Below are 23612 nucleotides of genomic sequence, written 5' to 3'. Positions count from 1 at the left end.
AGACGCTGTGGAGCGTGAGGCCCCCTGAGCTGCGCTGAACTTGTGTGACGGGAGCACTGCAACTTGACGCTTAAGGGTGCCCTGTTGCATCACCTGCGTCGGGAGGTTCCCCAGTGGACTTGGCCGCAACTGCTGTACCCAAGCTTGTGAAATCCCACTTGGCTGAGGCTCCTGCTGGCTGAGGTTCGGAGAGAGCGAGGTGGATTGAGCCCCGGTGTCAAAGTCCAGATGAGGAGAAGGTCGGACGCGGAGTGGAGGAGGCCCTGCAGTTGACTCGGGCCCAAGCCTAGTGCCTGTGGGTGGAGCACCGTGCCCTGAGCACCACACAAGACTGGTGGGGGACTCCACTAATTTCCTGTAGTAGCTAATACCGGCTGTTGGTGGCAGCGGGTGCCAGGGATTATGTACCCTGATTCAGTTGCGGCTGGCATGACTAGTGGGTGGGGGATCAGGGGGTTGCACAGGGACGGGGGCTTAATTAAAAAAAGTTTACTTACCTTCGCTTACGGTCCCGCGTCGCGTCGCCTCTCTCTGCGCCATACAGGAAGCAGGCAACCTCCATCTCCTCCTGTAAGCCAATCACAACACTTCAATAGCAGCATTGTGATTGGATAGGACACCAACCCCACAGGCGTCTAAGGGAAGGCCATTTTCTCTATGTGGGATGCATGCAGCCTACATAGAGAAAATGCAGAGGGGGGGGAATGACTGGTTTGGTTGGACCTGGGGCTGACCAAACAGTCAGGGCCCACAACAGTGTTGGAAGCCACTCCTCCCCTGCCTGGAGCAGGAACGCCCCCGCCCATCCCCAACCAAACCCTACCTTCTGCTTTCTCTCAGTGCGAGAAGTAGAAAAATAAAATGGTATTCATAATACCATTTTATGTTTCTGCTTCTCGCAGTGCGAGAAGGCAGTGGGGCGACGCTCCTCTGCCCGCGTGGAGGAGCCGTCCCTGCCCTGAGTGCAGGAGGATGTGGAGGGCCGCTCCTAGCGTAACAACGTAAGGATATTGTGTCTACCTGTGGGAGCAGAAGGGGCTGATGCAGTGACATATAATGAGACATGGTTGTGTGACCTACTGCCACCAGGTGCACTCTCCCCATTCTTTGTTGTGGTGTAGGTCCATCAAGTGCCGGTGAGCCACCATTTGCTGGTGATAGGTCCTAGACCCTTTCTCATCCACCTGCTACAGGGATCATGACGCAGTCCTGAGGGAGGTACGCAAGCAGAGGGAGGTGAAAGTGGATAACGCCATAGTTATTTTCTTCCCTGACTACTTCACGGAGTGCAGAGGCAGAGGGACTTGTCTCTAGTGGTTAAGCGATGCCTCTGAGAGATGGGCATCAAATACTTCCTCCTCTACCCGTAAAGGCTGTGAGTGATTTCAGATATTGACACGCAAATCATTGACGCCCCTGAACAGGTCTGGGCCTGGGTGCAATCTACTGGTCTCCAGGTGCAGCGGACAGGGAGTGAAGGCTTTGTACAACAAGCTGTAATTTGTGGATCAAGTTGTACTGGGAGGCGTAGGAGGAGCAGGCATTCCCGCCACAACTAAAAGTCCCCCTTAATCTGCAGCAGGTTATACAAGAGCAGTGGAAGGTGCTGCCTGCAGCGGTGATGATGTGCAATCGCACGCTGATACTTCTCCTGAATGGTCCCCCAGTGACGTGGGCTCTACTGCGACGAAGTGATCTGGTATGGAGTTTGTGCAGCCCCATGTATGTGACTCCTGAGACAGCAGATAACCTAACTTAATGTTGACTGGCTGTCCGTCTCTCCTTCTTCCATGGTTACATACAGCTCCGGAGAGTCTCTGGTTTTCTGTGGTTCCTGGTCTCCTGCTTCCTGTTGCTGAAGTTCCGGTCTACAGAGGTCGGCACTTAGAGGGGATCAGGTCCAGTTGTCACCCAAAGGGAATGGAGCAGTTGTTCAGGTCAGCGATTCATGTCAGAGGTGGTTGTCTCCTTGATGCTCCAAGCTGCAATGGCAGGAGTTCCATGGTGTCATTGACCATGCCAAGTATGAATTGTGGGAGTTCTTTTATTATCTAAGGGTCTCATTTATGAGGCCCTAGTGGCACTCTTGCAACACTGTCACAACACATGTTTGACGTTCCGGTTGTGCAATGTGCCACACCATGTTTACAAGGCCACACAATGGACTTGTAAATATGTGCCCCTTTCACGCATTAAACAGTGTGAAACGGGGGTTCAATGGGTGTTACTGTGGGCGTTCCAAGCCAAACCAATGAAATCTGAAGCATTCCAAGGTTTACGAGATACCGTAAACCTTCGGAATGCGTTAGAATCTAATACTACCCCAAGGGTGACATTTGGGAGGTGCTACAAGGATAAATGTTTTCATTTCTCCTCATTTTTTCACTTTTTCTATGTGTGCACCATTCTGCAGCACACAGAGAAAGAGGAAAAACCTTGGATTGATAGATTTTGTGCAGGCAGGTGTTCCTTCCTGCACAACATCAATCAACTCGGTAACACTGGGTGCATGCGTAGGCCGCATGGCAGAAATTGTGCATCCATGTACAGGGGGGCATATTATCAAGAACGGCGATAAAATTATCGCTGCTTTAGCGGCAGGAAACTGCCGCTAAAGTGGTGATAATGGGCTTGATAATATGCTCTTGTTTATTCCCGTAGCACCCCAGGTTCTGGTGTTAACCTGGGATGCTATGGGAATTCACAAGGGCATATTATCAAGCCCATTATCGCCGCTTTAGCAGCAGTTTCCTGCCGCTAAAGCGGTGATAATTTTATTGCTATTCTTGATAATATGCCCCAAGGCTGCTTATTCATGTGCCCCTTCCGAAAGTTTAACGCCGCCGGTGTGTCATTTTCTTGACGTACTTGCAGCATGAATTTTGCACCGTATTTACAAACTGACGCATCTAGGCATATGGGTGACCTTGTAAAACCATGTGCAACATTACACCTGCATCAGGTATTATGTATGCAAGGTGGGTATTCCCAAGCAAGAAAGCCTTGTAGGAGTGGCACAGTGAAATATATCAGATTTTGCTGTGACAATTCTAGGACGCCACTGCGTCAAAACCTTACGCCTGCCTCATGACAGGTGTAAGAGTGACACAATGCCATAGGGATAGGCTAGACCCATGCATTACTGGAGTTGCGTTATGCTTGCAACACAACTTTAGCAATGGGTGACTTTAGCGCTGACAGATTCTTCTGTATTGCAGGCGTATCTGTCATTGATTGCGACATGGAGCACCGTACAGTAAATACAGCGCAGACAAGGTGTTGAAGGAAAGCGCAGTAAAAAGTGTCCAATTGCTGTTTTATTACAGTGATGCAACACTTTTAATAAATGGGGCCCAGGAATGCACCCTATCTTTTTGATAGGGCGCATTCCTGACTTTTTGTTTTGACGCAGGACAGCAGAGCAATATTCCTTGCAGTGCTGTCCAGAACTCAGATATCTTATCCTCTTCAGCGTGGCACAAATTCCTGCGCTGTGCTGAACATTCTATTGGGCTTATGGACTCATCACGGAACGGTTCCGTCATGAGCACAGGCCAACCGACGATCATGACGAAACCGTTCCGTCATGAGCACCGAAGGGGTTAAATGTGGGCCCAAGTACTTGCGCCATTTTTAAGACATGCTATTTTCTGGCCTTAAAAACTGCCTCTAAATGGACTTAGCAGCCGTTTTTAGGGTTTATCAATGTACTGGGATTTCCGTGTAAATGTTGCTCTGTGTGTTTAGCAGTAGTTTTTTTCACGGGAACGCCTACCTTGCATATAATTTTTGTTATGTCCCCCTAACAGAAGTGTCGATCTTGAAAATTCATGATAACGCCAGAAAAATTCCGCTAGAGGCAACTTGTAAATAAGGCAATAAAAAAAGCTGCCACAACGTCAAAAAATTGACGTTAAGGTAGCGTTAAGTTCTTAGAAAATGCTCCTAAATTGGGTGAAATGAAAACAGGAGCTCCGCAAAACAGCCGTAACCCTTCCCAAGGCCTGGTCCACTGTTTAACTGTTAAGGGGAGGTGGAGGTCCACTGTCCAGTAATCTCTGGATTTGGTGAATGGCTTCTGCCACTGTCCCAAAAAGCCTCATACAGGGCCGTGATAATTCTACTAGCGCCCCATATGTTAACTTAGTGTGGAACAGGAGCATGGTTAAAGGCCCCGTTGGCTCCTGCCCACAAGCAGAGGTCAGCGCATGGTGGACAGCTCCATAGGTCAGGAACTGCCCAGCCGGTATATGAAATTCATCACAAATGTAGGCAAATTAACAAATCACCCCTTTGTCATAAAAATCACCTGTCCAGGTCACTCCTGCATCTTTTCAGCCGGCCACATCATGAAGTTGGGTGAAATGGCATTGTTCTGCATTCTGTCCATCAACTGTTGTTTTTGCATTTGTCACCCGAGTGGGACGGGTATGCTCAGACGAGAGTCCCGTGCTCTCCATGCCACTGGAATCAAGCTACCCTGGCTGATGAGGGCTGAAAGCTCGAAACCGGTCTTAGGATGCTTGTTTCCAGTCCAGGGAGGACCTGGCTTGGCAGTTGGGCTGGAATGTTCTCATGGGGCACAGGGTCAAGACTGATTTACATGTGGCTGTGTTCAAACTGGAATGGCATCGTGAGCAAGAAAACGATGGATTTAGGCCCAGATCTCTGTACTGGGATAAATGTATGACATTGTTCTGCATTCTGTCCATCAACTGTTGTTTTTGCATTTGTCACCCCGAGTGGGACGGGTATGCTCAGACGTAAGTCCTGTGCTCTCCATGCCACTGGAATCAAGCTATCCAGGCTGATGAGGGCTGAAAGCCCGAAACCGGTCCTAGGATGCTTGTTTCCAGTCCAGGTAGGACCTGGCTTGGCAGTTCGGGCTGGACTGTTCCTATGGGCACAGGGTCAAGACTGATTTGCATGTGGCTGGGTTCAAACTGGAATGGCATGGTGAGCAAAAAAACTATGGACTTAGGCCCAGATCTCTGTACTGGGGTGAATGTATGACATTGTTCTGCATTCTGTCCATCAACTGTTGTTTTTGCATTTGTCACCCTGAGTGGGACGGGTACGCTCAGACGTGAGTCCCGTGCTCTCCATGCCACTGGAATCAAGCTATCCTGGATGATGAGGGCTGCAAGCCCGAAACCGGTCCTAGGATGCTTGTTTCCAGTCCAGGGACGACCTGGCTTTGCAGTTCGGGCTGGACTGTTCCCATGAGGCACAGGGTCAAGACTGATTTGCAAGTGGCTGGTTTCAAACTGGAATGGCATGGTGAGCAAAAAATCGTTGGATTTAGGCACAGATCTCTGTTCGGGGGTGAATGTATGACATTGTTTTGCATTCTGTCCATCAACTGTTGTTTTTGCATTCGTCACCGCGAGTGGGACGGGTATGCTCAGACGTGAGTCCCGTGCTCTCCATACCACTGGAATCAAGCTATCCTGGCTGATGAGGGCTGAAAGCCCAAAACCGGTCCTAGGATGCTTGTTTCCAGCACAGGGAGGACCTGGCTTGGCAGTTTGGGCTGGACTGTTCCCATGGAGCGCAGGGTCAAGACTGATTTGCATGTGGCTGGGTTCAAACTGGAATGGCATTGTGAGCAAAATAACGATGTATTTAGGCTCTGATATCTGTACTGGGATGAATGTATGACATTATTCTGCATTCTGTCCATCAACTGTTGTTTTTGCATTTGTCACCCCGAGTGGGACGGGTATGCTCAGACGTGGGTGCCTTGCTCACTATGCCACTGGATTTAAGCTAGCCTGGCTGATGATGGCTGAAAGCTCGAAACCTGTCTTAGGATGCTTGTTTCCAGTCCAGGGAGGACCTGGCTTTGCAGTTGGGCTGGACTGTTCTCATGGGGCACAGGGTCAAGACTGATTTGCATGTGGCTGTGTTCAAACTGGAATGGCATCATGAGCAAAAAAACGATGGATTTAGGCCCAGATCTCTGTACTGGGGTGAATGTATGACATTGTTCTGCATTCTGTCCATCAACTGTTGTTTTTGCATTTGTCACCCTGAGTGGGACGGGTATGCTCAGACGTAAGTCCTGTGCTCTCCATGCCACTGGAATCAAGCTATCCTGGCTGATGAGGGCTGAAAGCTCGAAACCTGTCTTAGGATGCCTGTTTCCAGTCCAGGGAGGACGTTGCTTGGCAGTTGGGCTGGACTGTTCTCATGGGGCACAGGGTCAAGACTGATTTGCATGTGGCTGGGTTCAAACTGGAATGGCATGGTGAGCAGAAAAACGATGGACTTAGGTCCAGGTCTCTGTACTGGGGTGAATGTATGACATTGTTCTGCATTCTGTCCATCAACTGTTGTTTTTGCATTTGTCACACCGAGTGGGACGGGTATGCTCAGACGTGGGTCCCTTGCTCACTTTGTCACTGGATTCAAGCTAGCCTGGCTGATGACTGCTGATTTGCCAGAAACCAGTCCCAGGATGCTTGTTTCTGGTCCAGGGAAGACATGGCTTGGTAGTTCGGGCTGGACTGTTCTCATGAGGCACAGGGTCAGACTGATTTGCATATGGCCATGTCTGAACTGGGGTGGTGGAGTGAGCTAAAGAATGGTGATGGATTAAACCCATATCAGTTGACTGGGGGTGAGTGTTTGATTTGCTCTAGCGCTCAGTCCATCATCCCCTTTGGTATCGCTTTGTTCGCCCTAAGTTGGCAGGGTATGCCTAGACGTGGGTCCCTTGCTCACTTTGCCACTGGATTCAAGTTAGCCTGGCTGATGACGGCTGATTAGCCAGAAACCGGTCCCAGGATGCTTGTTTCCGGTCCAGGGAAGACAAGGCTTGGCAGTTCGGGCTGGACTGCTCCCATGAGGCACAGGGTCAGATTGATTTGCATATGTCCATGTCTGAACTGTGGTGGTGGAGTGAGCTAAAGAATGATGATGGATTAAACCCAGATCAGTTGACTGGGGTGAGTGTTTGATTTGCTCAAGCGCTCCGTCCATCAACCCCTTTGGTATCGCTGGATATATTTCAGCCAGCAACGCCTGGCCATCATCATCTGTTGGATTTCCCCAAGCACATTGGTACCGGGGCCGAGAGCCAAGTATACATGGGGGTGCCTGACAAAAGATGCAAGATCTCCACTCACTCACTGCAAGGGGCTAAAATGAGCCACCGCATAGGCCGCTGCAGCTGGGCAGCAGCAAAATATAATTCAAAATTAGGCGCGCTAAACCCACCATCAAGTAAAGGAGTGCAAAGCCTGTCTAAAGCCACCCGGCGCCTATCCTTACTCCAGATCAATTCCATTAGCACCGATTTAAGCTCAGGAAAGAAACGCGAGGGTGGCAAAAGAGGTAGCGCCGTAAAAGGTAATACAAGAAGCGTGACAGTATTAACATCTTTGAGATGGCTACACGGTTCACTGGTGATGGAGAGAGAGACTTCCAAAACAATAACAAACTACACAACGAACCAGGGGCATATAATCAAGAACGGCGATAAAATTATCGCTGCTTTAGCGGCAGAAAACTGCAGCTAAAACGGCGATAATGGGCTTGATAATATGCCCATGTGAATTCCCATAGAAGTCCAGGTTCTGGTGTGAACATGGGCTGCTATGGGAATTCAATAGGGCATATTATCAAGACCATTATCGCCGTTTTAGAGGAGGTTTACTGCCGCTAAAGCGGCGATAATTTTAATGCCCATCCTTGATAATATACCCCCAAAGGCCCTGTATAGATTCCCTTCTAAAAAGTAGTCATCAGAGTGATAGCTTTTATACCTAGGTATTTAAATGTGTCACATTGCCTTTGTAGGTGTGCCCCATGGAGATCAGTTCTCTCGGGCTCGGGACGGGGCAAAGGGGGAACAGGCAGGACTTAGCTGAGTTGACAGCAAGACCGGATATCACCCCACACTCCTCTAACAGTGTCTTGAGTACCTGCAGTGCAGCCTCCAGGTACCGTATATATATTAGTGCATCATCTTTATACAGCGATATCACGTGGCTTCCCCCTTGAACTCTAACTCCCCATTCTTCCACCCGCCCCTGCAAATGTCAAATGTACCAGAGATGTACTGTCCCGTCTTGACTCTAGTGCTGAGGCACCCGTAAAAGGTCTTGACCCTCCGTCCGTAAGTAGCCCGGCCCAACCCGCATGACCTCAAGCATTGCAAACAGGTAATCCCACCCTAAGGTGTTGAAGGCTTTCTCAGTGTCAGGGGACATCACCACTGAGGCACCAATGCAATGGTGCCCAGATGCATCCAAAGAAGCCATAACAATTGGTGGACATGGAGAAATGAGCTTTGGCCTGGAATAAAACCTGATTGATCCTCATGTATGAGGGTACTGAGTAGCAGCAACAATCTATTTGCCAGGACCTTCACCAAAACTTTACACTCCATATTCAACACAGAGAGTGGCCTGTAGGCGCGTACATCCAAGGGATCACGATCTGGCTTGGGAAGAACCATGATGAGAGCTTCATGGAGGGTACCATTATCATCATCATCATAAACTTTATTGTAATCAACAGAATCATAAAAGTGTGTCACAAATACATATTACAAATACATATACATACAATCATGATAGAATAAATCATGAATACAAATGTAAAACAACAAAGAGGGCTTTTGGTCAGCCATGCAAGGTGATAAACGTCTAAACGCATTAACAACAGAATAAAAGTACAGTCGGGGTACTTGGTTCCATCACCTATACCATTGTATCAGGGAGGTGCCCGGTGTCATATGCTGCATTATAAGCCTCCAAAAGCGTGGGTGTCAGGATAGCCCTATAAATGGAATAATATTCTATTGAGACGCCATACAAGGTATTTTACTGCATACAATTTGCGAGATGGCCAGACACAATTCTTCTAGTTGAAGGGAGCATCAAGATTGGCTACCTGGGCTGCATTGAGCATAGGGACTGGAATCTCCTGAAGATATGCATACAGGGTGGATCTGGAGGGACCCGGCAAAGCAGCGTAAAGGGAGCTATAAAAACTCACAAATGCTGCTTTAATGTCGCCCTCTGCATTAAGGATCACACCATCCTCTGCCCGCAGCTCACCTAAGGGGAGCGGGAGCCTTCTTCACATAAAAGCTATGCCTGTGTCCTTCCTGCGCGGTCGCCTTCTCCATGCAACCTGACAAGGTACTGACTATAATCAAGCCTCCCCAGTCATTGGTCCATGTCCCTCTGTTCACTACACAGGTGCAACCAAGAAGTAAGGTGAGCAGGGGACTGTTCCAACGCTTAGCAATGCACGTCCCTCTGTTCACTACACAGGTGCAACCAAGAGGTAAGGTGAGCAGGGGACTGTTCCAACGCTAAGCAATGCATGTACCTCTGTTCACTACACAGGAGCGACAAAGTAGTAAGTTGAGCAGGGGACTGTTCCAATGCTAAGCAATGCATGTCCATCTGTTCACTACACAGGAGCGACAAAGTAGTAAGTTGATCAGGGGACTGTTCCAATGCTAAACAATGCATGTCCCTCTGTTCACTACACAGGTGCAACAAAGAAGTAAGGTGAGCAGGGGACTGTTCCAATGCTAAGCAATGCATGTCCCTCTGTTCACTACACAGGTGCAACAAAGAAGTAAGGTGAGCAGGGGACTGTTCCAACGCTAAGCAATGCACGTCCCTCTGTTCACTACACAGGTGCAACAAAGAAGTAAGGTGAGCAGGAGACTGTTCCAACGCTAAGCAATGTACGCCCCTCTGTTCACTACACAGGTGCAACAAAGAAGTAAGGGGAGCAGGGGACTGTTCCAAAGCTAAGCAATGCATGTATCTCTGTTCACTACACAGGTGCAACAAAGAAGTAAGTTGAGCAAGGGAGTGTTCAAAAACTAAGTAATGCACGTCCCTCTGTTCACTACACAGGTGCAACAAAGAAGTAAGGTGAGCAGGGGGCTGTTCCAATGCTAAGCAATGCATGTCCCTCTGTTCACTACACAGGTGCAACACAGAAGTAAGGTGAGCAGGGGACTGTTCCAACTCTAAGCAATGCATGTCCCTCTGTTCACTACACAGGTGCAACAAAGAAGTAAGTTGAGCAAGGGAGTGTTCCAAAGCTAAGCAATGCACGTCCCTCTGTTCACTACACAGGTGCAACAAAGAAGTAAGGTGAGCAGGGGACTGTTCCAACTCTAAGCAATGCATGTATCTCTGTTCACTACACAGGTGCAACAAAGAAGTAAGTTGAGCAAGGGAGTGTTCCAAAGCTAAGCAATGCACGTCCCTCTGTTCACTACACAGGTGCAACAAAGAAGTAAGGTGAGCAGGGGACTGTTCCAACGCTAAGCAGTGCATGTACCTCTGTTCACTACACAGGAGCGACAAAGTAGTAAGTTGAGCAGGGGACTGTTCCAATGCTAAGCAATGCATGTCCCTCTGTTCACTACACAGGAGCGACAAAGTAGTAAGTTGATCAGGGGACTGTTCCAATGCTAAGCAATGCATGTCCCTCTGTTCACTACACAGGTGCAACAAAGAAGTAAGGTGAGCAGGGGACTGTTCAAATGCTAAGCAATGCATGTCCCTCTGTTCACTACACAGGTGCAACAAAGAAGTAAGGTGAGCAGGGGACTGTTCCAACTCTAAGCAATGCATGTCCCTCTGTTCACTACACAGGTGCAACAAAGAAGTAAGGTGAGCAGGGGACTGTTCCAACGCTAAGCAATGCACGTCCCTCTGTTCACTACACAGGTGCAACAAAGCAGTAAGGTGAGCAGGAGACTGTTCCAACGCTAAGCAATGCACGTCCCTCTGTTCACTACACAGGTGCAACAAAGAAGTAAGGTGAGCAGGAGACTGTTCCAACGCTAAGCAATGCACGCCCCTCTGTTCACTACACAGGTGCAACAAAGAAGTAAGGGGAGCAGGGGACTGTTCCAAAGCTAAGTAATGCATGTATCTCTGTTCACTACACAGGTGCAACAAAGAAGTAAGTTGAGCAAGGGAGTGTTCCAAAACTAAGCAATGCACGTCCCTCTGTTCACTACACAGGTGCAACAAAGAAGTAAGGTGAGCAGGGGGCTGTTCCAATGCTAAGCAATGCATGTCCCTCTGTTCACTACACAGGTGCAACACAGAAGTAAGGTGAGCAGGGGACTGTTCCAACTCTAAGCAATGCATGTCCCTCTGTTCACTACACAGATGCAACAAAGAAGTAAGGTGAGCAGGGGACTGTTCCAACGCTAAGCAATGCACGTCCCTCTGTTCACTACACAGGTGCAACAAAGAAGTAAGGTGAGCAGGAGACTGTTCCAACGCTAAGCAATGCACGCCCCTCTGTTCACTACACAGGTGCAACAAAGAAGTAAGGTGAGCAGGGGACTGTTCCAAAGCTAAGCAATGCATGTCCCTCTGTTCACTACACAGGTGCAACAAAGAAGTAAGGTGAGCAGGAGACTGTTCCAACGCTAAGCAATGCACGCCCCTCTGTTCACTACACAGGTGCAACAAAGAAGTAAGGTGAGCAGGGGACTGTTCCAAAGCTAAGCAATGCATGTCCCTCTGTTCACTGCACGGGTGCAACAAAGAAGTAAGTTGAGCAGGGGAGTGTTCCAAAGCTAAGCAATTCATGTACCTCAGTTAACTACACAGGTGCAACAAAGAAGTAAGGTGAGCAGGGGACTGTTCCAATGCTAAGCAATACATGTACCTCTGTTCACTACACAGTTGCAACAAAGAAATAAGGTGAGCAGGGGACTGTTCCAAAGCTAAGCAATGCATATCATGTTCTTTAGCCAGTATTTCCCTGTGCAACGTCTGCCGAACACCCCAAATGGTAGTAATACAATGCCCACATATCACCGCCTTGTGATCACCCCACTCAGTCGCTCTATCAGGGGCAGAGCCGGCGTTGAGCTCATAATAGTCCATCAGGCACTCAGCCAAGCCCTCATGAAACAGGGGAACAATGAGGGAGTTAGTCTGTAACTGTCGGTCCGAATTCTGGGGCAGGCATGGCCCCATCACAGGGAGAACAGAAGCAGACAGTGGTCAGAGATCGTGCGTGCATGGTTCTCCGTATGCAGGATCACAGCGACAAGAGGAGTGCTGTAAAGAAAAAGGTCTATACGAGTAGGTATGCTGTGTACAGGGGAGTAAAGGTAATACTTGTGCTCCACTGGGTGCTGGAGGCACCATGCATCACACACCCTATGATGGGTCAGCCAGCCTCCCATTGGGGCAGTCGTTCAATGGCAGACTGCCCCTGCAAGAGGGGGGACAAAACGGTTCATATCCACGTTTAGGACGCAATTGATGTCACTGCCCCAATGGGCTGGATTGGGAGGTCAAGCAGTAAAAAAAGCGTGAGTTTATCCATAAAGGCAGGGTGACCCACATTGGGGCATAGACAGCTGCCAAAGCCAATGGTCTGCCTACCACGCAATCTCCCCTTGACAGCAACATACCTGCCTTCCAGGTCAGTACTGTGGACATCTGAAACCAAGGGAGCCCCCAGGGCAATCCAGATGAGAACCCCCGGCATAGGCCAACACATTGGTTCCATAGACCTGTCCCTTTTCATTTTGTATGCAATTTGAGAAATTCTGTCTTGGTCAGATGCGTCTCCTGGAGGTACACAACCTGTATGCGATTTGCCTAAGATAAAAGGGGACGCTGTAGCCATATCGCCAACATTCCAGGTCATAAAGGTATATTAAGGGGTCATATGTGTGTTAGGTGGAGCCACACAAACTTGGAAATAGGAAGCAAGGGAAGGCAAACTGGTCTGTCTAACACCAGAGCATTCCCGATGAGAATACCATTGCATCCACCCAGTGATGCTCCAGCCGGAGGACATGTTGCGAATAGGTAGGTCAACAAACAGCTGGAACCCTATACCCCAAACAATAAAATGAATAAAAACATAATAGACATTCCCTCTCACTACTACCTGGCAAAGAAATTAGTCCATCATCTGCCATAAAGCGAAAAAGTATTCAAACAAAGCAGAACTTGAAACAAAATGTCCATAAGTCTGTCACGGTAAACTGGGGTGTGGATGACAAGGAAGCAAATCGCCCTGTAAATAGCACTATGTATGGAAGTATCATTGATTCACTGTGGGCCCGATTCACAGAATGAACTTAAGACTCAATCCTAAACTTACTACAATTTTGGTATTCACAGAATGCACTTTCTACTTTTGGCATTCACAGAATGCACTTACTACTTTTTGTATTCACAGATTGAACTTACTACTTTTGGTATTCACAGAAGTTAGGATTTTGTCTTAAGTTTGTCTTAAAACAGACTTCATGGAGAAGTGTGGCTCAATGGTTAGAGCGGCAGACCCTGATGCAGAGGACTAGCCCGGGACCAGGGTTCAATTCCCTGCCTTGGCGGGTCTTGGGCTCAAAAATTCCACGGACCTGATAATTCTCGCCTCGGTGCCTATTCCAGTCATGGAGTCCCACTCTGCAACTCTGGGCAATAGCTTGCTTAATCTCCACAACGGCCCCCACAACGCTAAGGATGCCTGGCCTCCACCTTGGGGGTGCCCAAGCCAGGATGTGAATACCACAGTGGTATTCGTACAAGCGCCTTGAGACTCTTGCGGGTGAGTAGTGCGCAATACAAGTATCAATTTACAATTTACTTAAGACAGACTTAGGTTAGGATTTTGTCTTAAGTCTGTCTTAAAACAAACTTAAGACAAAATCCTAACTTCTGTGAATACCAAAATAGTAGTAAGTTTAGGATTGAGTCTTAAGTTCATTCTGTGAATCGGGCCCTTCATTCTGTGAATGCCAAAAGTAGTAAATGCATTCTGTGAATACCATAATAGTAGTAAGTTTAGGATTAGGTCTTAAATTCATTCTGTGAATCGGGCCCTATGCCTTTCATTGAAAACACAGAATTAATGCAAGAATTCCCAATCCACTACACAATGGAGTTACCTACTGTACCCACAACACTTTGGCAAATAAACTTTACATTTACATGCTTATAAGCAAATACCAATTCACAAAAGTGAACTTTGATAGACATCAGGCAATGAGAGAGGTGATGATTTTGGGGTCACCCCTTACCTAGAGGGAGGGCAAGCAGATGCCTTGAACACAATGAGAATATCATGCTGAACAATTTGGTGTTGGTCCCATCCTCCTAGGACCATCCCAAGCAAAGTTATGGGCAAAAATAGAATGCCAACCAAAGGCCCAGCAAAGCATTATGGGGTCAGATTCTAGAGTTTAGTGAATATTATAGTATTAGCTCTGGCCCCTTGAGGAATTTTTTGATATTGGATAGTATAATATTCACTACACCCTAGAATATTGTCCCATAATGCTTTGCATGGCCTTTGGTTGGGATTGTAATTTTTGCCCATAACTGTGCTTGGGGTGGTCTTAGGAGGATGGGACCACCACCAATCATTCAGCAAGATGTGCTCTTTGTGTTCAAGGCATCTGCTTGGTTCTCTCCCTAGGTTAGTGAGGACATTAAAATCATCACCTCTCTCACAGCTTGTTGTAATTTCACTTTCACTTTTGTGAAATGATTATATGCATTTTAGTATGTAATAAAAGAGATACTTGTCCATTAACCAAGAGTATGTAAGGTTTCTGTTGTATTCATTGTGGTGTGATGGAATGCAGTTGCGGTGCAGAAATCACAGAGATTTTTATCAATTCTGAAGAATAATGTCTAGTGGTACTCTGCCAACTATGCCTACCCTTACTATTGAAGCTCACTCCTGTGGCGGTACAGATAGCTTACCCCCAAGAAAAAGTAACAGGGGAAAATCATAAGTCATCAGCTATGCGGGAGTCACCAAGGGGGCCCAGAAGTTGTCGTTGGTGGAGACCACAGTGTTATCAGAGTCTGAGGCAGTGGCAGTGGCGTTCCCGGATCACAAGATCTCAAAGGTACTACGGAGATGGTGCATAACCTACTCAACTGCCTGTGCAGGTACGCAGGCCACCTATTCCGAGGACAGAGTGAAGGAGGATCTGCAAGGTCTACCTCTCCACTGCCAAAGCATGAGCCAGCCCCAGGATCCTCGGTCGAGGCAACATGCCCACCAAGCCTTTAATGTGGAGCCAGTTCCAAGCATCCACTGGAATCGGAAAGAAGTGGGTTTGGTCTCCATCTGTAAAGCAAAGTTTGGCAGGAAACAAGACATAGGTAAGTCCCGAGGCTCACAGCGGAGACTTCACTGCCTTGTATGAGGTGCGGCGGTGCTGTACCTTTGCAGTGTAATCCGGATAGGCAGTGATTTCAGAGTTCTCGAAGTGCATGGGATCCTCAGCACGATAGAGCTCAAGAAGCAAATGCCTGTCTTTGTAATTGAGAAATTGGGCAATCACCGGGCTTGGGCATGCCCCCAGCTCTGGGGGGCATACTCGGCAGACAGTTGGGCTTACTCAATGGAGAAGCATTTTGGAGTTCACCCAGCTGGCACCATCTTGGACAACCACTGCTCAAGAAAGAGTTCTATATTAGGTCCCAGGAATCGTTCTGGAAAGCCCCCAAATCGCTTACTGTTGTGTTGGAAACAGCTCTCCGCATCCTCCATGCTGCGGTGATATGATGTCAGCCTGCATCTCCTAGACCTGGGAATGCAGGTCTCGCACCATAGGTTGTACACTAGTCAAGGCAGATTCAGTGTTATCCACCCGCTCAGCTAACTTGCGGTGATCTGTGCGAAGTAGCCCGAAGACTATAAATACCAAATCAATCTTAGATTCAAGCTAAGTCTTGATATCCAGTATGGCCTGCAAGATACATTCAAATCAAGTGGAATGCCAGTTCAAAGTGGCCTTGAGGTGGTCCCCTTCTGACCCGTAAGTATCAGGGACTGAATGCTGCCCCCTAGCAAGGCAGGAGGCTCGTTTGTCTTAGGCTTCACCATGATGGAATGGCGTCAGGAGATCCAGGCAGTGCGCTGTTAGGGTCGTTTGTAATGCAGGAGGCTGGCGCATACTAGTACAGGGCAAAAAGTTCTGTCCAACCGTATAGGGACACAACGCACCAGGCTAAGGGTCCTTTTCCTCAAGTCCCAACAACTAACCCACAGGGTTGGGTGCCACCCAAGCACTCGCAAAAAATCAAAAATCAGCTTCCATTATGCATTGGCACTTCTAGGCTGGGGATTGTGATCTCCGTTTGCACTCCTTCCAGTTGATCACATGCAACAACAAAGTGCCCCAAGGTCAGCTATTTCGGGGGTTGCAGAGGTATAAGCACAGTCCATGAGGCAAGGCTCCTACCGGTGGCAGGTCAGGGTATCCACAGCAAAGAAATTAGGGGTCTCCCTCCACCAACCAGCACCAACAAATAGCCCGCAGATATGCCCACAGTGGACGACTCACCCGCTGCCGCTGAGGGGCCCTCTGTTAGGCATGTCACCACCAAATCACAGTTCACTTCAAGGGACCGCCAACTCGTGGGTTCCTGAGCCACATACTAGGCTGTCACTGTCAACCACACTACCTCCTCATTGGAGCCTATATAACAACCTGGCCCAGGCCGTAAATCCAGTGCATGTCCTGCCTTCCCTGACTATCAGGGCTTAAGCTCGCCTTCCCAATGAATATTAGGGCAGCAAGGGTGAGTGCACTGTGCTGGGGTCCCCTCTGCAGCAAGAGGGGCCCTCGGTGGGCACCGGTGTCTCAGCAGCTACTGTAGTACTGCAGCGCGGCCTGACCAGCCCAAGCTGCTCCCCTCACATGCAACCCACTTTCACTGGCTACCAGGGCTTGGGACTGTGTCTTATGCAGGTCTCTGGTACAGCAAGATGGGCCAGCCATCTGAGGGCTTGGAGAGACTAGACAGCCACCCCTGCTGCATCACCGAGGCCGCACCGTGGTCACTATATGGTGATAGCCCTAACGGCTCCTCAAAGGGGTACTTCACATCCTGCTAATGACAGCAGCAGTGACGAGCACAGCCGGCTGGGGGGTGAGTGGGAGGGTAGTCAGGCACCCCCCAATAGTGTCAAGGACCCAGGATGCCTGCGGATGAAGCTGGGCTCGTACGGGCAGAGATGTCCTCCTCGGTCACACTCATGGCCACGCCCCCTAGGATGGATTAAACCCAGATCTCTTGGCTGGGGGTGAGTGGTTGAAAAGTTTCAGCACTCCATCAGCTTGCTGTATTTGCTATGTTTGCCCTAAGTTGCGAAGGGTATGCCCAGATGTGGGTCCCTTGTTCAATGTGTCACTGGATTCAGGCAGCCTGGCTGATGAGGGTTGGAACTCATAACTGATCACAGAATGCTGTTTTCCTGTTCAGGAAGAACCTGGCCTGGCAGTTCGGGCTGGACTTTTCCCATGAGGAACAGGGTCAAGAATGATTTGCATATAATTGGGTCCAAACTGGGGTGGTATAGTGAGAAAAAGAATGATGGATTAAACCCAGATCTCTTGACTGGGGGTGAGTGGTTGACAAGTTTCAGCACTCAGTCCATCATATTGTTATTTTTGCTATGTTTGCCCTAAGTGGCCAAAGGTATGCCCAGTCGTGGGTCCCTTGCTCACTGTGCCACTGGATTCAAGCTAGCTAGGCTGATGAGGGTAAAACCCCGAAATTGGTCCCAGTATGCTTGTGTCCAGAGAAGACCTGACCTGGCAGTTCAGACTGGATTATTCCCATGAGGAACAGGGTCAAGACTGATTTGCATATGGCTGGGTCCAAACTGGGGTGACATAGTGAGCAAAAGAACGATGGTTTAAATGCAGATCTCTTGACTGGGGCTGATCAGGCTGGACTGTTCCCATGAGGGACAGACGGATTTTGATATAGTTAGGTCCAAAATGGGGTGGCATGATGAGCAAAAGAACACTGGATTAAACCCAGATCTTTTGACTGGGTGTGAGTGGTTGAAAAGTTTCAGCACCCCATCCATCATCTTGTTGTGTTACCATTTGAAGGGCTATGGACCAAGCACCTGTCGTCTTGCTGCCAAAGTGTCCTTCTGACTGCTTGCAGTTTCCTTGGTAAGGAACAGTCTTATCATACTTCCCTGTTCTCTTCTAGAAATCCTTCCCATCTTACCTGACTATCCCATTCTCCCTGAAATACCTTTACTCCCAATCATGTAATCAGTCTCTTTGTCCCATTAACCAAACTCACACCTCTTTTCTGGGACATTCCCCATTACATCTCTCCGCTTCTGCATCTATTCATCTGCCTGCATAAAGCCTTCTGCAGCTATCAGTTCCACTGCACACTATATTGACAATAAACCACACACTAATAGTTTCACATATCCTCAAAAAATATACACCGGAGAAGAAAGACCCTGACATGCCAACACTAACCTGCCCACAGCCCTACAATTATAACCTTGTGATAATTTTGCATTCTAATATTCATACTGATTTAAATCCGATGCACCAACAGTTGTATTTAATTTCTGTCCACCACAATTCACCCTCTACCATACATAACCCACCCCGTAAAAATATCAGTACCCAACCTCTTCCCATGCCTAACCAAGTCAAAACTTCCCCTACTGGATAATCCTGAGGAAGCGGGATTAACAGTGCACCTTTAGAACTTGTTCCAATGCTGGGCAGAAACAACTATGAAACAATGAATATGCCACAGACCGACCACCACCTAATCCACCAAGGATGCATGGACCACTCCATCAATAACCAAGAACCAGATGATGTAACAACCCTGAAGAGCACCAACACTGAAGCCTAAGCAACCTTCAGAGAGGTATCCTGAGAACATTCTATAGATATACAAGGCCAACACTCAACACTTGACTGCACTGACAGGTAGGTCAGCTGAACCCTGGGCAGATAAAAACGTGTACAATAACTAGTTTCTAAACCCCTCTCCCTGATCAACAAAGATCAAGAATAAATATTTGTGCAATCTATAGTAACAAGCCTCAAATAACATTTGTTTGCGTCTTGATCAATACAGATTTGAAGAGAAGAACCGAATCCACATACATGAATCTATGATGGGTCTTTCCCCACTTGTGCTATCCCCACAGAGTACAAGTATCAACAACAGCTGTTGTGCTCTTACGAATAGACTATGCCAACAGAGTCTGCATTGGGCCTAATCAACAAACTTCTACAAGTCCAAAATGCTGCTGCAGTCGACAGGTTCTTAGCCTGAACAGATCAAACCACATTACCCATCTTCTGTAGGCTGCGCTCGTTATTAACCACAGTAAGAATATCATGCAAAGCCCTCTACATTGGCCACACTGCAATTCACTCAAAACGACCAATTTTCTTACAATTCAGATTCAAACTTTACAGAAGAAGAAAGTGCAACAAGGGATCAAGAACCACAAAACTACCCGTCAGCCCAAGAGATCCTGGATATGTGGGAACACTTTGGGCCCGATTCACAGAATGAATTTAAGACTCAATCCTAAACTTACTACTATTTTGGTATTCACAGAATGCACTTACTACTTTTGGTATTCACAGAAGTTAGGATTTTGTCTTAAGTTTGTCTTAAGACAAACTTAAGACAGACTTAAGACAGACTTAAGACAACATCCTAATTTCTGTGAATACCAAAAGTAGTAAGTGCATTCTGTGAATACCACAAGTAGTAAGTGCATTCTGTGAATGCCAAAAGTAGTAAGTGCATTCTGTGAATACCAAAATAGTAGTAAGTGCATTCTGTGAATGCCAAAAGTAGTAAGTGCATTCTGTGAATACCAAAATAGTAGTGAGTTTAGGATTGAGTCTTAAGTTCATTCTGTGAATCGGGCCCATTCTGAGCAAAAACATGCACGCTCTTGTACACAATACTGAAGAAAATCATGACAATAAACAGCCTTCTAGAATTGAAAAATGCAATAAAACATGTTTTCCCAAACTAAGTCTCAACCTTCCAAAATGAACAACTGCATTAAGTGATCTCGTTATACTCCTTCATGACCAGATTACAGGTATCAGAAGGGTTTGATTATAACTCAACCTCACAGATGGTTGCGTCTACCAGCACAACTGGAAGAACTAAACTTAATGGATGCACAATCAAAGTGCAAGTTCAACCAGAAGAACCATCAAACACTGTCAACAGCAAGCTTTGCTCAGCACTCAATACACAAAGAGAGGTCACGTCTCTCCTTATACTGCTCTGCAACATTGTACTCACGTGCAAGGAAGCTCGCCCAAAAGTACCTTCTTATCTACAAACCGCTGGCATATAACTCAGTGTATCACATTGAGGTCTAACAGCAACTAACACCCTTTCAACCATGCACCTGAAGAGGGCCCCCAAACTTGATGAACTATATACATAAAAAATATGCACCAGCTTCTTACTCAACAATGCAGAAAGTAATTTAAGCCTCGCAAGGGGAATGGAAAGCGCTGGTGAAATTACCAAATAAAACGCGTTAAAGTGCAACAGGGGATGATGGTTGATATGGGCAGCCAGTGGAGTCTGATACAGGAAGGCTGCATGTGGTATCTGCATTTGATGCCGACTATCTTTCTGAGGGCTCCATTATTTCATGGCTACGGTTTAGTTGTCTGATACCTTGCTGGTGAAGAGGGGAATCCTATAGTGAAGAGTAGTATGCTCTCAGGCACCACGAGTGAGGTTTCCCATTGACAGCATATGTAAACTCTACAGTGTTTGTTGATTTGCAAGTGATGATTGCGTTGTGTTTGCAGTTTTGAAATTTAAAAGAGAATGTGTGGTCAGAATGAGTAGTTAGACTTTAGTGATGTTTATCTTCTGTGAGTAAAATCTAAATAATGAACGGCCAAAACGTAGGCCTTCCAGTTCAGACATAGGTATTTATATATTTTTTGATATCATACATTCAGCAGGGACTTGGAGACCCCTGATTTGAGCTCCCCCAAAAATTGATGGATTCTGATCTCTCCATAAAGTACAGGGCAGTAATATTCAGATGTCCCACGTGCCATCCAGCACCACCAACTTCGCTAGTAGTTCTACCTTTCTGTTCTACTTGCTGTTCACTGACGACAAGTTTCTACCATCATGAGATTCACAATTTGGTGTGGCTCGCATTGCCAGACGTCTGACAGTACTTTGGGTAAATGCAGGGTCTCACCTCCATAGGACTTTGTTTCTGTTGGCCACCACTCCACCTTGATGAGTCAGAGAGAGGCAGGTCCTCACAGATGCAAGGGATCAGGTCTACAAAGAATGTGTCGACGTGCCTGGCAGGCAGTGCACCTGCCAAAGGAAACAGACATCTGGGCTTTACTTTCGGGTTAATTGAGGAATACACTTTGATGGGATTGAAGCAAACTTAGTAATAGCTTTCAAACAAAGTGTCACCATACATTCCCATGCAGTTGATGGACGTTTCCTCATTTACAAAACACATGTGAAGGGGCGTTGACTCTGTTGAGCTTGTGCTACTTTGTGAAGATCGATGCTTGCCCTGGAGGTGCACTGCTGGTCCTGTGGAACCGGTGCTCGCTTTACAAGGATAGGTGCTTATCCTGTGAGGATCAATGCAAGTCTTGTGAGGGTCAAGGTTTGTGTAGTAAAGAACTGGATCACAGCAGCGGCATTTCAATTAAGATAGATATCAGCTTTATTGGAGAAGAAAGACTGAACGTCCACCTCGCCTGCTGGCCGGACTTCAACTGTAAAGTCTGGAATCAACGAGATCAGACATTAGAATCAAGAATACATTCCAGAAGAGACAATCTATAACAACACAAAGAAAGGGCTATACAGGAAGCCATGTTAAGAAAGGTAATATTTTCAACACATCTCCATTCCTTCAATTGAAAAAAGAAAATGAGCTGACAAAAGTAACATATTAACAAATGTAGTCATTCAAATAAACAGGAGGTCGTCGACATCTTAAACTTCTTGAATTGTCATGACCTGTAACATCTGCAGAAACAATATCCTGTGCATGTGAGACATCACATTGGTTGTCAAACACATGCGAAGTCATATGCCTCAAAGTATAATCATTACCGACTTCCCTTCTAATATTGGTTGTTGTTGGTGATCTTAGTTCATTCTGACCAGGTAGCATATAACCACTGATATCCACTGTCTGATTAAACTTATTGATGTTCCCCTTATTCTGTGAATTTTTGTGAACAATGCAACTCTGCGATAATTCCACTTTTCCCCATTTTCTAATACCACAAAATGTGGATACACAAATTTAACTAAAAATGGACCTTTGAATTTTGAGAGACCTTTGGACACTCTACCCGATTTAACCTTTACCAAATCTCCAACAGAAATTGTACACGAAAGACTGTCTCGACTATGATGAGGAGAAATGTCACACTTATAATTCTTTAGCCAAGAAGGAGTTAATTTAGTACCAGGGCTTCTGCCACTCATAAGTTCAAAAGGAGATTTGGTGTCTTTTTTGTGTGCTGTTGTGCGATAAGCCCAAACCATTTTTTGAATAGCCTAATTCGAGAATCCACCAGATGAACAAGTCATCTGAATAATAGCATTTACTAACCTATTCGCCCTTTCACAAATACCATTTCGTTGAGGGTTGTACAGTGTTGTACTATGATATTTTATACCAGAGTTTGATAGAAACTCCTGCATTTTCATTGAAGTTAGTTGTGTGCCATTATCTGTTATGAGGACAGAAGGAAAACCTTCTTCCTGAAATACATCCTTAAGGAAGTTAATTGTACTATCTGTGGTTAAATCCTTTACAAATGTTACAGTTAGCCACTTAGTATATACATCAATGACAACTATTGCAAAACGATGACTCAATGGCAATTCACCCATGGGTCCAATAAAGTCTAAGCATATGCTATGCCAAGATTGATCATCACCTGTAGTTAAACTTAAGCCTGAATTAGGAACAGAAGCTAATTTAAGTCTTTTCTCACTATTTTTGGAAAATTCACAATTTTCAACCCAAAGCGCTGCTTGTGCATCAATTGAGGGCCACCAAAATTTTTCTTTTATTCTGCGTTGCATAAGGGTTTGTCCTAAATGTCCCTCATGTGCAATTTTAAGTAGTTTTGTGCAAAGAGAGAATGGTTGAATATATTTGCACCTTTTATTAAAATTGTATTGTTTACAAAGGATAAATCATCCAGAACCTTTAAAAAAGGTCGAACTGAGAGTTCAACACAACTTTCTCGTCTGCTACCCAACTTAATTGGATCCATTACTTTTTTTAAACCAAGGGGCATATCACCGTAGCTAGTCTGACCTCCACCAAATCGGTGACTGTGCCACACAACATCGAACTCTGTGAATCATTGGCTAATTTCTTCTTGAACAAAGTTCAGGTAATCTTCACCGCACTTGAACTGCCGGTGGCCCTTAGCCTCGTGGAGGGGTCCCATAGGGCCGTTCCTGCAGGGTCCTCGGGGGCAAAATTTCTGGCCTTTGAGCCAGTAAATTCCGGAGATGTTTTAAAACTACTGATGGCAACTAAGTCGGGTTCACCTCAAGATCCCTGCCCCACGTCAATTGCAAAGCTGGCAGATGTCCCTATTGCAGACTCCTTAGCCAGCATTTTCAATTTGATGTTTGAGAAGGGCGTTTTTCCCACAGTGTGGAAGCAGGAATCCATCTGCCCACTACTTAAGAAACCCTCACTGGATATTACGGACCCTAACAGCTATAGGCCAATTGCCAGATTGCCATTGCCGCCAAAACTTATTGAGAAAACTA

Source organism: Lissotriton vulgaris, chromosome 1_1 (genome assembly GCF_964263255.1).
Source record: "Lissotriton vulgaris chromosome 1_1, aLisVul1.2, whole genome shotgun sequence".
Classification (NCBI taxonomy): Eukaryota; Metazoa; Chordata; class Amphibia; order Caudata; family Salamandridae; genus Lissotriton; species Lissotriton vulgaris.
Note: the sequence above shows the minus strand (reverse complement) of the source record.